General features: G+C 45.9%; 1 protein-coding gene across 1 annotated transcript in view; it reads left to right on the forward strand.

Annotated features, from left to right (window-relative positions):
- The window catches only part of LOC140411419 (uncharacterized), a 373,458-nt gene that overhangs the window by 267,755 nt on the left and 88,699 nt on the right, over positions 1-17,004 (forward strand). The window lies entirely within an intron of this gene.

The following is a 17,004-nucleotide window of genomic DNA, read 5'->3' on the forward strand; positions in this document are numbered from 1 at the left end:
GTTCTGTGCATTATGAAATATCCCCTTAAATGACTTCAATTACTTTTCTATTGACCTATCTCTTAACGTGATTTGCCAGTTCACTTAGTCTTCTTTCATGTCCTGCAATTGTCCTTATTTAAGTCTAAAATCGGCACACTGGCACAGTAGTTAGCACCGCTGTTTCACAGCACCAGCGTTGCGTTGTCGATTCCAGCCTTGGGTGACTGTGTGGAGTTTACATGTTCCCCTGTGTCCGGGTGCTCTGAATTCCTCCCACTGTCCAAAAATGTAAAGGTTACGTGGATTGGCCATGCTAAATTGCCCCTTTGTGTCCAAAAATGTGCAGGTTAGGCGGATTAGCCATGCTACATTGCCGCTTGGTGTCCAAAAGGTGTACAGGTTCTGTGGGGTTACAGGGATAGGATGGAGGATTGGGCCTAGGTTGGGTGCTCTTTTAGAGGTCGGATCAGACTCGATGGGCCAAAAAGGCTTCTTCAGTACTTTCGGGATTCTATGGAAAATCTTCGACCCATTCTTCTCTTCCCAAACTGAAAGTAAACTTCAATCATATTATGATTTCTGCTTTTAAGGGGCACCTTCACTACGAGGTAATTAATTAACCCTGCCTTATTGTACACTACAAGGATGAATACAGCCTGCTCTCTGGTTGGCTCTAGCACATGATGTTCTAAGAAACTACCCCCAAAATATTCAGTTTTCAAAGGACAACACTGCTCCAATAAATCGCCTCTATTGGGCTGAGGACAGGCAGCACCGTCTGTCCCACACCCAGTAGGTGTTGCTGAGCACAATAATGGTGCATGTTGTCCTTCAAGAGAGAGGGAACATTATCAAAAATGTTCTCATTTTTATTTCCAAACTCGGGTAATTCATAAGTAACTGTAAGGTTTTATTAGTAGTAATAATATTTACTAACAATAGTAAAGCTTATTGTGGGTATTAGAGTTTATTAATTATAACGGAATTAAGAAAGTATAATAAATGAACACATAATAAGGATAGCAGGCCAGATGCAATGTATTCTCTGTAGAATGTGTGGGCTTCTGGACAGCAGTGTGAGCAAACATGCCAGCAGTAAGTGCCTTCGACACGAGGAGCTTCAGTTCAGAGTCATTGAGCTGGAGACCAAGCTGTGGACACTGTGAAGTATCAGGGAGTGGGAGTGGGAGAGTTACTTGGACACTTGGTTCCAGGAGGCAGTCACGCATCTGAGGTAAGGCATAACTTTAAAGCTGGTCAAGGACAGAAGGATATGACTGTTATGGGAGTGTCCCTTTAAGAAATGATTTGTATTATCAAATGGCTTCAGTGATGTCATTGTGTGGGTGGAGCTGGGCTGTGGCTCTGGGATTTTAGTTTTGTTTTTGAGTTGGGAGATGGCTGTGGCTCTGAGTGTTACTTTCGTTTACACATTTGGAAGCTGGAGTCAGAGAAATCTGTCTTGTCTCTCTCTCTCCCTGCATGTAAAAAGGTGTTTCCAGATCACTTGATAATTTAACAGTGATAACTGTTTTCTGGAAGGAATTCAAACCTACTATTTTGGTAAAAAGGTTTTCTGGTTTATGGATGTTGTTACTTGATTGAAACAGTTAAGCAAAGTTATTAAGGGTTATATATAGAGTATTGTAGCTGTGTGATGTAATTATGTTTGTAGTTGATAAAAATACTTACTGTGTGCATTTAGAAAAATGTTAACTGAATTCGTAGAATAAACTTTGTTTCGATTAAAAGTGCTTAAGGCCTCTGTTGAATAACATCTGAAAGGCAGGCCCTTGTGCTCCTCATAACCAAAATCTCTCAACAGTTGTAGGTCAGGTGAACTCCATGATATACTTCGGAATTTTCTAAACCCTGGCTCATAACAGCGAGTCAGGTAGGCATGGGGAGCCAGCAGGTAGTGATAGAGGAGCTCAGCCTCTGAATTTGTCCAGTAGGTACGAAGTGCTTGCTTCCTGGATGGAGGAGGAGAAGGACTGCAAGGTGGATGAGCGGACTGACCATGGCACCATGGTGATGGATGCCATTTAAGTGGAGGGAGTGAAGAGGAATGTAGCAGCGATTGGGGACAGTAGAGTCATGAGGACAGATACTGTTCTCTGCAGCCATGACTAGGAGTTCTGAAGGTTATGCTGTCTGCCCGCTGCCAGAAGTAAGGATATCTCCTCATGGCTGGAGAGGAACTTGGAGTGGAAAGGGGAGGATCCAGTTGATATGGTCCACATGAGGACCCACAACATAGTGGTTCTATCTAAGAGAAATTGAGAAGTTAGTGTCCAAATTAAGACACAGAATCAAGATCTCTAGATTCTTATCTGACCCATACAACAGATGGAGAACTAAATGTGATGCTCAAAGGATAATGCATGAAAAAGGGGGTTTTGAAACATGGGGATCCAGCATCAGTACTCTGGGAAGAGGGGGCTATTCAATTTGAATGGTCTCAACTTGAACTAGGCCGGAACCAGTGTCTTGATCAACTATATAACTAGGAAAGTAAATCTGGTTTTCAACTAACCGTGGGGTTCAGGGGAAGGGAAAGTTAGAAATCCAAAGAAAAAGGTTAAGTCACCAAAACAGTTTAGCATTAGAAATAGACGGTGTCTAGGGGCTACAAAGAGTGAAGACATTACAGAAATAGAAAGAACGCATTGGAAAAACATAAGGGCCTCAAGTCTGACATATCCCCTGGACCTGATGAACCTTCGGGATCTAAAAGGGATAGTTGCCGAGATGGTGGATGAGCTGGATAGGATTTGATTCGGTAATGGCCCCATTAGGTTGGAAGTTAACAAATGTTACCCACTTTTCAAGAAAGGAAGGAGAGAGAAAGCAGTGAACTACAGGCCAGTCAGCTTAACATCAGTTGTTGGGGAAAATGCTGGAATCTATTATTGAGGAAATCTTAACACAGCACAGTTTAACAGAAAATATCAACATGTATCAACAAAATCCTGTTTGACAAATGCATTTTTTTTTTGTGGATGCAACCACTCGGATAGATACAGAGGAAGCAGTAAATGTAGTATAGCTAGATTTCTGAAAGGCATTCAATCATGTTCCATATTAAAGGTTAATAGGTAAGATATGGACTCATGGAGTTGGGGGTAATATTGAGGATTGGTTAATAGATAGAAAGCAAAGAGTGGGTGATATAACCCCTGCGAGACCCACGGGGACAATCCGATCAATCTCCCCATGCGGCTCATGGAATACGAGCTCCCCCACTGAGGGGTGGAGGCCCACCAGCGGGGCTTGTTATTCGCCCAAGGTATAAGTCGGCCCAAGAGGCACTTAACATATTACAATCCCCCCAGCTGAGACGCCGAGTGTATTTCCTAATGGTGTGTAGGAAATAAACTACATTTACTTACCTTTTCGGGGCTCCTCATTGACTACAATAGTGGGCATAAACATGGCATTTTAAAATGGCAGGCAGTGATTAAAGGAGTGCTGTAAGAATCAGTGCTGGGATCACAGTTATTTACAGTCTATGGGTGGAATTCTTTGGCCTCCCAGCCACGTGTTTTTCGGTGGCAAGAGGCGGTGCACTGTTCGCTGGCGGCAGTATTTTCTGGCCCCGTCACTGTCAATGGGAATTCCTACTGAAGCCACCCCACGCCATCAGAAAACCAACGGCGGTGATGCACTGCCGATGGGATCAGAAAATCTTGCCGGCGTGAACGGCCAGAGACCTTTGACCTATATTAATGACTTAAGGTGAAGAGGCAGAGAGTAATCTATCAAAGTTTGCTGGTAATAAAAAGATAGTTAGAAAAGTGAGCTGTGGGGAGGATACAGAGAGGATGCTAAGAGATATAGACAAATTAGTAATATGAAAACAGAATATGCTGGAAAAACTCAGCAGGTCTGGCAACATCCGATGAGAGAGACGTAGAAGTAATGGGCTGGATTCTCTGGTCCACCAGCCGCCTGTTTCTCGGCAACAGGAGGTGACGCACCATTCGCTGGTGGTGAGATTCTCTGTTCCCCCAGCTGTCAATGGGAATTCCCATTGAAACCACCCCATGCCGCCGGGAAACGCAGAGACCGGGGTGCGTTGCCGGCGGGTCAGACAGCCGGGGAATTCCGGCCAATGTTTCAAGTCCAACATGACTCCTCTTCAGAGCTGGCAAATAAGTGAGTAGTCAAGAAGATGGCAGATGGAGTATAATGTCGGGAAGTGTGAAGTTGTTCACCTTGGTCACTAGAATGGAAGAGCAGAATTTTTTTTCAAAGGTATAAAACTTCTAAGTGTTGATATCAAAGAGACTTGGGTGTGCTTGTAAAAGAACAAGGAAAGCTAGCATGAAGATGCAGCAAGAGGGACAGCACGGTTAGCCTGCAGTCGGTTAGCCCTGCAGCCTCACGGTGCCGAGGTCCCAGGTTCGATCCCGGCTCTGGGTCACTGACCATATGGAGTTTGCACATTCTCCCCGTGTTAGCGTGGGTTTCACTCCCACAACCCAAAGATGTGCAGGCTAGGTGGATTGGCCACGCTAAGTTGTCCCTTAATTGGAAAAAATGAATTGGGTACACTAAATTTTTTTTTAAACGAAGGTGCAACAAGCACTTAGGAAGACGAAATGGCATGTTGGCCTTTACTGCAAGGATACTGCAGTACTGTACAAGTCTTGATACAATTGTACAGAGTTTTAGTGAGACCACACCTGGAATACAGTGCGCAGTTTTGGTCTCCATATTGAAGGAAAGATATTGGAGGTGGTGCAGTAAAGGTTCACTGAATTGGTCCCTGGGATGAAGGGGTCGCCCTATGAAGAGAGGCTGAGTAAATCGGGTTTTCTTTTTCTGGAGTTTGGCAGAATTAGAGGTGATCTCATTCAAACATACAAGATTCTGAAGGGCCTCGATAGGGTGAATGCTGGGTGATTATTTTCTCTAGTTGGGGAGTTGAAAACACAAGAGCACAGGCGCAGGATAAGGGGTCGATCATTTTTGACTGACATGAGGAGGAATGTCTTCCATCAAAGGGTTGTGAATCTTTGGAATTCTCTGCCCCAGAAGGCTGTGGATGCTCCAGCAATGAATATATTTAAGGCTAGGATAGACATATATTTGGTCTTTCAGGGAATTAAGAGATATGATCCCAAGATCAGCCATGATGGTATTGGATGGTGAAGCATTCGGCACTACTCTTGCTCCCATTTCTTGTGTTCTTCTGTTCAGTGAGTGTTTGGGTGATGTGATTCTTCCAGTCAAATAACTGGTAATGTGTGCACAAACTGTGAGATGTGGATGTGAGACTGGTAACCATGCAAAATGTGTGAGGATGAGGTGAAGCAAATTAATGTGCGCTATCAATCAAGTTCGGTAAAGATTGTTGGTCGGGGTGTTAACCCGTCCATTTCCCTTTACAGCCTCTGCTTCCTCTTGACAACCTATTTTCTGACCTACGTCTGCCGATGACACAAAGAAAGTTAGGCAAGTAAATTGTCAAGAGAAGGCCGAGAGCCTGTAATGGGATTTGGGCAGGGTAATGAGTGGGCAAAAAATTAGCAGATGGAGCATAATGTGGGAAAATGTGAACTGGTCCATTTTGACAGGAAGCATAGGAAAGCAGTGTATTATTTAAATGGAGAGAGATTGATGAACTCAGTGACACAGAGGGAATTGGGTGTCCCAGTGCATGAATCACAAAAGGTGAGTCTTTTGTTAGCAAGTGATTGGTAAGGCCAATTAAACATTGGTGTTTATTGCAAGGGGAGTGGAATATAAATGTATGGATGTTTTACTGCAGCTGTACAGGGCCTTGGTGAGACCACATCTGGAATAGTGTGCACAGTTTTGGCCCCCTTGTTTGAAAAGGATACACAATCACGTTAAATGTACTTCAGAGAAGGTTCATTCCACTCATTGTTGGTATGAGGGGCTTATCTTATCAAGAAAGATTAAAAGAGGTTGGGCCTATACCCATTAAGTTTAGAAGAATGAGGGGCGATCTTATTGAAACATGTAAAATTTGCGAAAATTTCAGACTGCAAACTGTCGTGTATCTCTCCAGATGTAGAGCCAGGTTTTAACTGCAGGTTTTCATGCACTGAGTGCACAGATAATCTGGGGGGCGTGGTTTGCAGCATCTGGCGGTTTGGGCATTGATAGAGCTGGCAAGAGGTGCCATCTTTAAAAGTCTCTCTCCAACCCCCCTCCCCCATGGACATGGAGGATACCCCCACAGGCACGAGGGCAAACTCCACCCCCCCCTCCTCCCACCACCACGCAAGTATCAGTGCACTCCTCCCTCTCTCACAGGCATTGTCCTCCCTGACCCTCCATACACTGGTATCAGGGAAATCCTACCCCCCACCACCACATGTATGGGAACCCCACCACAAACACAGGAACCCCAACCCCCAGTGGGGCTCTCCAGAGGGCCCACCCATGGCACTGCCAGGATCTGTGCAAAGGGACAGTGCCAGGTCACTGTCCGGGTATGCCCCTCATCACCAAGGGCTCTCCTTGTGCCCCCAGTGTCGTCATGACGTCTGGTTTTCGTTTTTGAAAACCAGACGTGATTCGCGCTGGTGTGATGTCACGCCGGCTGAGTGGGACAATACGTTGAGGGCGGAAATAGCAGCGCTAAATCAGTGAATAACATTTAAATATGTACTAATCTGTGGTAATCAGATTCTTGCCCTTCCTGGGCATGAACCTGATTGTGGAAGGGTGCTGGGAAGATCACGTTTGGAAATCTCGCCAGCGCAAATCCTTTTTTAGCTTCTTGCATTATTTAGCGACCATTATGGGATTTGCGCCCATGGGCTATTGCACAGCCGTTAGATATTAGCTTTAAAATCCTGAGGGTATTTGATAGGGTAGGACGATATTTCCTCTGGTACAAGACTAGGGCGGAGTTGAAGAATAAACAGTATCATTTAATATAGAGATTAGGAGAATTCTCTTCTCTCAAAGAGTGGTTACTCTGTGAAATATTCTTCCCCAGACAGCAGTGGAGACTGGGTCATTGAATTTATTCAAGGTTGAGTTAGACAAGGGCAGCACGGTGGCACAGTGGGTTAGCCCTGCTGCCTCACAGCGCAGAGGTCCCAGGTTCGATCCCGGCTCTGGGTCACTGTCCGTGTGGAGTTTGCACATTCTTCCTGTGTTTGCGTGGGTTTCGCCCCCACAACCCAAAAGATGTGCAGGGTAGGTGGATTGGCCACGCTAAATTGCCCCTTAATTACTAAATGTATTTTTTAAAAGATTGAGTGAGACAGAATTTTAATTAACAAGGGAGTCAAGGATTCTGGGAGTGCAGATGACACCACAACCAGATCAGCAATGATCTTAATGAATGGCTGATTGGTCTACTGCTGCTTCTAAGTCCTATCTTGTGAATGATGGGGGTGTGGTGAATGGAGCAGTGTATGAAAATAAGGTGCAGTTGGTGGGATATAGCATTTGAAGGAGCATTCACTGACCTTGACCACTCATGTGACGTCATTGAACTTCTTGCGCCGTGTATATTCTGGGCTACTCTTCCGGCATTGATTGAGAAAGCTATCTGCTGCCATTGCATCCCAGAGTTTTCCTAGTCAACCCCTTGGCCCCCTGTGGATAGATGATACCTATCCTTATCTCCACTACCCAAACCAAGTTCTCCAATGTGGAATTTAAGAGACATGGAGCACATTTTCATCTCTGTTGCACAATAGTCACTCTTCTTCCAGGTGAGGCAGTCTCCCCAGCCCCTCCCAGTTCCTGCTGCAGACAGAATACCCCTTCCGTTTTAAAGGTGCGGTCCGGCTTTAAGCACTGCTAGCTTTGCGCACACCTGGACCCCCTGCGCTGGCCTTCAATCACTCAGCAGCGTATTTAACACTGGGTTCCATGTCATAAATAAGCAGACAGCGCTCCCTCAGTGGAGGTCCAGTGCTGCACTGGGTAACATCATGCCCTCTGAACCAGAAACTCCGGGTTTAAGTCCCACTCCAGGACTTCATGGTCAAGGAAAGTGTGTTCATAACATGGCTGCACAGGTTGAGTACCAACTTATTTGTCCCTCCAATGCATGCCAGTGACACGTAGTAAGAGTGGAATATTCTTGGACAGCCTTGGGATAGAAAGAATGTTGGAACACTACTGTCACTATTCATAGCTCCAGGCTACAACATGCATGGAAATAGAAACATTGGAACTAGGTGGAGGAGTAGGCCATTCAGCCTCTCAGGCCTTCTCCACCATTCTACTAGACTATGACTGATCATCTACCTCAATGTCATTCCCCCCCGCATAGCCCCATATCCCTTGTTCTCATTGGTATCTTGAAATCTATCCATTTCTTCCGTCTTGAACATGCTAAATGATTGAGCCTCCACAGCCCTCTGGGGCACAGAATTCCAAAGGTCCACCACCTGCTAAGTGAAGCAATTCCTCCTCATGTTGCCACAGCAACGCAGACGCCCTGCGTGAACTGTAACACACCATCTATCAACCCTCTCTCAGCACTCCACACTGGAGTGTCAGCCTGGATCCATCGAGTCAGCTCCCTCAGCTGGGAAGGTTAGGTAACCTGGCCTTCCGGCTGTTGACGACCCACCAACAAGACCGTCCTGCAATTGGCCCGACCATATTCATTCATCCTAAAGATGAGGGGGGGGGGCTTCTTACTGAGGAATGAGGGAACTCATTCTCGCACGTTGCTTAATAACAGGCGGCCCTGGGAATGGAATACTGTGGCGATTGATCGACAGACACACAGGCTATTTCCTGAACAGCCTGCTCATTTCATTTTTTAAGACGTTTCCACCTAAGCATTCAATCTAAGTATTCCATGTCTGTATTTATAACTGTCACTTAACTATCCGGTGGTGCAATAACCTGCTTTTGACTTCCGGACATGAGAGATCCTCACATGCTGTTGCTAACATCTTATTTTATTGCCAGTGAAACACAGTATGTCTTCTGGGCCACACGGATTCTTTCCAAATGACTGGGCTGGTCAGAGAAGATGTCAGATATAATTGACTTGAACGCAGCACTTACTGTCCTTTGCCAGCAACCACTCCCAAATACGTCTACCGTGCCAAGTGTAAGGAAAGTGGAGGCCCAACGTATCGATGACTGTTCCCCACGTGGCATGCCCCCTGACCTTTCACCGCAGTGACTGGCAGTCTGGTGTCGCTTTTCTGAATGGCAGCCCATGGTCTTAATGTGCATCTCATATTCTCAGCTCGTTTATCTTCCTCAAAGTTTGAAGTGCAAATATTTAAAGTAACGTGGCATTTGACGTCTGGTTTCTTTTGCGTTCCTATGTTTTTATTTATGAAACAGGAAACGGACAGATTAGGATCGAGCCTAGTCATTTGTGACTCTGAGATATTAAATGGCTGTCGCCTGCCAGTTGCTATGGAATCGCTCGATTTTGTCAACATCTGCCCTGAATATAACACTGTAGATTGGGTTAAAACATCTTGCATATATCATGACCATACATGTGTAAAATACAATATGAGTGGGTGTCACAACTAATCATAGCGTATTAGGTATATAATAATTCTCAGGGAGTGTAATCATGGGTTTTGACACAAAAGTAAACAGAAGAAAGGCTTACATTTATGTAACACCTCTTCTGACCTCCATACATCCCAAGGTGCTAAGAGAGATGAGGGGAAAGGTTGTTCGACTGGTGGTCAATATTCATATAATCAGGTGATGCATTTTCTGTTGACTTAACAATAGGCCAAGATGATTGGATGCATAGCTGACCAATGGCAGGGATGTGGGGTGGGGCAGTTGGAGGCATGAGGTCATGTGATAATACCTCCAACCAGAGCTGGCTACTGGAATCAATGGAAGGTTTTGCAACACAGGTGATTGAGGAGCACTGAGGAATGGGAACTCAGTTCCTCAGCTTCATTCTCATTTCACATTCAGGACAGTTTACAGGTGTTAACCTTTAATTATCATTCCAATCAAGGAAGTTTCTCTTGTGATTGAATTGATAAGTTTGTGGTTTGCTGTGGCACAGCTTTTTCTGCTCCTCTTCACAGACAAGCCCTATGCGGACCAGTCAAATACAAACCAGGGACTCTCCCACTTCCTTTAATAGCATCCCCATATCCATTGCCCTCCAGTTACCCATTCCTACCATATATTGTGTACAGTCTTCTCCTGCAGGAAAGAGGGAATGCATTGATGTCAGCTGATTTTAGAATGTGCCTGTCACGTTTGAATAGTCATTATATTGTGCGTAAGATGCGCGGTGTGAGAAAGTGAGTATATTAATGGAGATGAGGGGGAAAGTTCAGATTGTGTGAGGAGGAGTAGAAGGAGTTGGAATAAAAAAAATGGTGTGACAGTAGGAGATTGGAGGGAAGCATGGGAGGAAATTATTGTGATGAGGGAGGCTGGAGTTGTTGGATGTGTGTGCGTGCAAAAAGTTGTTGATGTGAGAGGTAAGATCTTTACCTTGACAAATCTGGTGATATCATTGAACTTTTTACTGCGTTGCAGCCCTCCGCTTAGAACTGAGATCCTGACTTCTTCCCACAAGGAGACTAGGGTGCACTGAATGGAGGGGAGATGGTATCTGGAGGACACTCAGCCCCATTCCATCTCTAACTCTAAGGAGAACAGGATCCCCACTGTCCTAACCATTCCACCCCCAACCTGGATTAGGGTCTCCAAATATGCAACCTAGAAGACCGAGTGTCCACAAAGTACCTCTTTCAAGTCATTTTAACTTTTCAACAGTCTGCTGTTGGTTTCCGCTTTGAGATGCTGGAAAGTGGTGTCAATCAAACTGAACTTCACTCCCTTCTCGTGTTTAACCAATTTAGTAGTGTTCTTTGAAGGAGTAACATATGCTGTGGTTAGAGGGGAGCCTGGAGATACACTGTACTTGGATTTCCAGAAAGCTTTGATGAGGTGCCACATCAATAATTATTGCAAAAAATAAAAACTGGAGTAACATATTAGCCCTCATTAAAGATTGGCTGGCTTATTGAAAACGAGTATGCATAAATAGGTGTTTGTCTGAATAGTAGGATGTGACCACAGGGGTCTGTACTGGGGCCTCAACGTTTTACAATTTACATCAGTGACTTGATGGGAGGAGTGAAGGCATGGTAGCTAAATTTACAGATGACACAAAGATAGGTAGGAAGGAATAATTCGGTTGAGTGAACAAAAATCTGGCAGACAGAGTGTAATGTGGGAGAGTGTAAAGTTGTTCACTTTGGCAGAAGGGAGTATTACTTAAATGGAGAACGACTGCAGAGTGCTGATGGGAAAAGTGTCTAGGTGTTCTTGTGCATGTGTCACAAATTCAGTCTGCAGGTGCAGCATAGTCAAGAAGGCTGACGTTATGTTCTCCTTATAAGCGGAGAATTGAACATAATTGTTGAGATCACATCTCACATATTGTGTACAATTTTGTCTCCTTATTTAAGGAAGAGTGTAAATGCTTTGGGGGTGTTTCAGAGGGGATTTACTAGTTTGATACTGGAATGAGTGGGCTGTTTTTTGAGCATAAGTTGGAAAGGCTGGGCTTCTTTCCTTGGGCTTGTGGAGTTTAGAAGAATGAGGGGTGACTTGATTGAAGCATACTAGATCCTGAAAGGTGGTGACAAGTTGGATGCTAAAAGGTTGTTTCCTCTTGTGGGTGAATCCAGAACTAGGGGGCACAGGAGCGGTGGTGGATTGTCACTGGACTAGTATTCCAGAGATCTAGAGCAAGGCACTGGGGACCCAGGTTCAAATCCCACCACTGCAGACGGTGAAATTTGAATTCAATTAAAAGTCTAATGATGACCGTGAAACCATGTCGATTGTCATAAAAACCCATATGGTTCACTCATGTCCTTTTAGAGAATGTTCCTTTCCCTTTAAGGAAGGAAATCTGCCGTCCTTACTTGGTCCGGCCTACATGTGACTCCAGATCCTCAGCAATGTGGTTGACTCTTAATTGCCCTAGGGAGGGTCATGCCCTAGGGAGGGTCAATAAATGCTGGCCCAGCCTGCGATGCCCATGTTCCATGAACAAATTTTTAAATATGCTGTTTTAAAATTAGTGGTCACCCTAATAGGACAGGGATGAGGAGAACTTTTCTTCTGAGGGTTGTGAGACTTTGGAACTCTCTGCTTCAGAAGGCAGTGACGGTGCGATCATGGAATATTTTAAATGTGGAGGTAGATAGATTATTGTTAGGCACAGGAATCAAAGGTTATCGAGGGTAAACTGGAATGTGAAATTCGAAACACAACCAGGTCTTATCGAATGGCAGAACAGGCTCGAGGAGGTGAATGACCTATTCTATGTTCTTATTATGCTTTACCATTGAACGCAAATTACCTCGCCTCCATTTACTCACTTGTATATGTCCTAGCCTCAGGATCACTTCCACCATCCAAACACTTAAACACACAGTGAATGCTCTCCTGCCTGGAGAGTTATGATAGCAGATGGTCCGTTTAGTCAGGAGAGAACGTGGCCGAGCAGGTGCCCCATCGCCTTCCCACCTCTATCCTGATCCCCATCCACCAGGTGATGCACTTGAATGAGCAATTAATACCCAATGAAGGGCCACATCGTACTAGCTCAGGGCGGGCAGACTGGGAGGAATCACCATGGGGTGGATACAACGAGCAAAAACTTGTGGTTGCTAGGGGGTCCCGGGGGAGGGGGGTTTCTAGGGGGTCCCGTGGGGAGGGGGAGTGGAAGTTGCTAGGAGACTCCTGGGGGATGGTGGGGAGGTCACTCATTCAAAGGCTATCAGTGACTGATCAAAGTATCCTGGATCAGGAAAAGGAGGGACTTGCTGAGAGCCACTCCCTTCACTTGCTGCCGATCCACTCCCGTGATCGCATTCCCAGAAATTCCTTCCCACCATCACTCGCCCGGGGCATTAGATCTAGAAATGCTACTAGCCCTCAGGTGGGAGTCGTACCCTGCCTACCCAGTGGCACAGCTGTTCAATATAGTCACCAGCTCTTACTTGTTGCAGGCATTTGACAGGACGGACTATCACCCAAGGGTCCTTGATCCCAGGAAAGGTTCAGTTAAGTCCCTTAAAGAAGCAATGCAGAGCTTTTTGCCAGCTATCCATCTGGTGGGCAAGTCCCCCAAAGCTTCCATTAAATACCTCCCAGTATGTTTCTCTCATCTGAAAATTGCGGTATGGTTTTTCCAGACCCAATTCCAGATCACTCCCACATATATTGAAAAGAGCAATGGTCCCCATACTGACCCTTGGAGTTTAAAACTGTTTACACCCTTGGGCCTGATTTTAACCTGCCAAAATCAGCTTTAACAAGCCACTAGTGGCCTTAAACTGGTGCTGTTGGCCTCACGCCCTGTAACAGTCACTATCGAAGATGGAGTTGATGGAGCTGTGAGCAGACAGTGACTGATGTGAGAAGTAAGATTTTTACCTTGACAAACTCCTGGTATTGACTTCCTCTCTGACCTCTTTTTGCTAGAGGGTGTAGATATTGAGCAGGATTCTCTCACCCCGGGCCGGCGGGTTCTCAGCGTGGTGCATCTGGGGGCGGCCTGGTGGGGGGGAGGGGGGTGTCCGACCCCGGGGGGGGGGCTCTGCTGAGGCCTGGCCCGCAATCAGGGCCGGCCTTTCGGGCTGGGGGCCTCTTTTGTTCCGCGCCGGCCCCTGTAGCCCTACGCCATGTTGCATCGGGGCCGGTGCGGAGAAGGGAGCCACTGTGCATGCATGCATTGGTGTCAGTCTCACTGCGCATGCGCGCATTGGCGCCGGTCTCACTGCGCATGCGCGCATTGGCGCCGGCCCCACTGCGCATGCGCAGACCCGCGACACCCACCTGATGCTGTGGATTGGCAGCTGGAGCGGTGTGGGTCACTCTAGTGGCGTGCTGGCCCCCTGTAGGGGTCAGAATTGCTGCTCCTGAGGCCATGTTGATGGCGTCAACACTTAGCCTCAGGATCAGAGAATCCCGCCCCCTGTCTGGGGAGCATTCAGCTCCCCCCATCCGAGATCTCTCTTGTCTTTTGGACAACCTGGATCACCAAACGTGCACCCTGGAAACCTAAGTGCCCACTCAAGTCCTCTTTGAACCATTTTAACCCTTTCACAACATTTAACCGCTGTCAAAAGTGTACATCTCCCCTTTAAGAGGTGGCACCTTTTTATTTTGATGTTACGTGGCTTATTTTCTGCCCTTTTTAATATGCAACTAGAAACCCTAAAACATGCCGAGAATTTCAATTGCTAATCTATGACCGAACAGATTAGAGGGAGTGCTGTGCACACTCTGATCCGTTTTAACAGATCTAGAATATGTACCTTTAAAATTATTGCTGAGCCACCAGCTGGAAGAATAATAATGAGGGACTCTGCACCTGACCCATCCACATTCACGAATACTTGTTGGGTGTAATACCTCCCGCCTTACTGCTAAACAGGCCTCTACCAGGCCACTCAACACCAGCTGAACTCCGAGCAGCTGCACCTGGGTATTTAACTGGTACCTGCAGCTTGCCAGGCCTCCTTACCACCTGCCCGTACCTCGGAGTGGGCTGGCCTCTGTTGCTGCTGTAAGAACCAAAAGGCCAAATCCACAGCCACCCAGTCCAAAGAACGCGCATTAAGCCTGGCTTTGTTCTTGTCCTTGAACCAATTCCCCTGCATCAATACCGCCACACTCCATTTACACTTATCAATGAGCTTTCCACGTGGGACCTTATCAAAAACCTTTTGAGAATCCATATAATCCACAGCATTTCTTCCCATCAATACATGGCTCAAAACTCTGCATTAAATTTGTCAGGCATGACTTGAGTTTTACAAATCCCTGCTGCCTGTTTTTAATTAATCCATGTCTTTTGAGCTAAGTATTCGTTTTATCAGGTATTATTGGCTTCCAGATGCTTGCTCACGACCAATATAGTAGGCTGACTGCTCTGTAATTACCTGCTTTCTTCTTTGATGTGTTTTTGAATAGAGGATGTACATTGATAAGATTACAGTCTCCTGACACACACGCAGGGATGTTTGAAAGCTGCCCCTTGGTATAGTACTGGCTCATAGACACTTGTTGGCTCAGTCCCAGTCTCTCCTGAATGGATTGTTTTCTCTCTCAGTCAAGGCGGTAATTGGGTAATTGAAGAGGAAAAAAATCAACCACAGCTACTTGCATTTATGCAGTACCTTTAACACAGTAAAAACATCCCAAAGTGCTTCACAGGAGCTTTATCGAAGCGCTCCATGAATGAGCGAAAGGCTAGTGACCAAAGGTTTTAAGGAGCATCGTAAAAGAGAAAAGTGAGGTGGAGAGACAGAGTAGTTGAGGGGAGGAATCAGGACAACCGAGGGACACTTTGACTGGGGGTCCAGGGCTAGGGGGCTAGTTACCAAAAGGGTACGAACAGCGGTGGAGGCCATGGTACTGACAATCATAACCCCCTCCTGCTGGCTGATGGCTGCAGTACACATGTACACAAAAGTAAAACAAAGAGACACTTTTCACTTTTTACTTTTTGCACTGTGTTACTTTTCACTTATTAGCCCAAGACTGAATATTGTCCAGGTTTTGCTGCATATCGGCATGGACTGCTTCAGTATCTGAGTAGTCGCAAATGGTACTGATGCTGTAGCTCCGTGGTTAAGCTGTTGCTTCACAGCGCCAGTGACCCGGGTTTGATTCCCCGGCTTGCGTCACTGTCTGTGTGGAGTCTGCACATTCTCCCTGTGTCTGTGTGGATTTCCTCCGGGCGCTCCCGTTTCCTCCCACAAGTCCCCAAAAATGCGCTGTTGGGTGAATTGGACATTCTGAATTCTCCCTCTGTGTACCCGAACAGGCGGCGGAATGTGGCGACTAGGGTCTTTTCGCAGTAATTTCATTGAAGTGTTAATGTAAGCCTACTTGTGGCAACTAGTAAAAATTATTATTATATTGTGTAAAGATCAGCGAATATCCCCACTTCTGACTTTGTGGCTCCAGACCCACGGCAATGTGGTTGACTCTTAACTGCCCTTTGAAATGGCCTAGCAAACCGCTCAGTTCAAGGGCAAATAGGGATGGGCAACAAATGCTAGCCCATATTTTTTTAAAAGGCAACCCTTGAGGGACATGTGACAAACAGTCAAAATAAGGGATAAGACACTCCCTTAAATAAAGGAACAGTTGGAGGGAATTCCAGGATTTAGACAGCAGATGGCACTGTCACCAATGGCGTAGCAATGACAATTGGGGATATTTAAGGTTGCACAATTACAGAAGCACAGATGTATCTGAGGTTTGTGGGACTGAGGGAGATTACATTGATGGCGGGTGGGGTGGGGCATTAGCGAGGCCATGGAGAGCTTTGAAAATAAGAGCAAGAAATTCAAAATCGAAGGGTTCCTGGACTTGGAGCCAGTGCAAGTCAGTCAGCAGTCGGCGCTTTGAGTACCAATCAGAATTCACTGAGCTCTTTGAAACGATCAGCAACCATTCAGAAACATCATGAGAAAAAAATAAACACTTGGGAGGAAAAAGCCGTTGAGAGTTTCCCAACCATTATTTTTTTTAAAAATATTTTTATTCTCCTCTTTTTTCACATTTTCTCCCAAATTTATACCCACCAACAATAAACAATAATCAGTGACAAATATGTCAATCCCCATATCAATAACAACGATCCCATCCTCCCACCAAACCCCAAACATTAGCCCGCATGTTCACATAAACAAATGACAAAAAGGAATCAGGAATCACCCATAGTCACCATTAACACACACACACACCCTCCCCAACCCTCCCAACCACCCCCCCCCCCCCAAACTAATGTTCAATGTTATCCAGTTCTTGAAAGTGCATGATGAATAACGCCCATGAATTGTAGAACCCCTCCATCCTTCCCCTCAGTTCAAACTTAACCTTCTCAAGAGTCAAGAATTCCAACAGGTCCCCCCGCCACACCAGGGCACAGGGTGGAGAGGTTGTTCTCCAACCCATCAGGACCCGACTTCGGGCGATCAACGAGGCGAAGGCTACAACATCTGCCTCCCATTTCCAACCCTGGCTGGTCTG

Source organism: Scyliorhinus torazame, chromosome 4 (genome assembly GCF_047496885.1).
Source record: "Scyliorhinus torazame isolate Kashiwa2021f chromosome 4, sScyTor2.1, whole genome shotgun sequence".
Taxonomy (NCBI): Eukaryota; Metazoa; Chordata; class Chondrichthyes; order Carcharhiniformes; family Scyliorhinidae; genus Scyliorhinus; species Scyliorhinus torazame.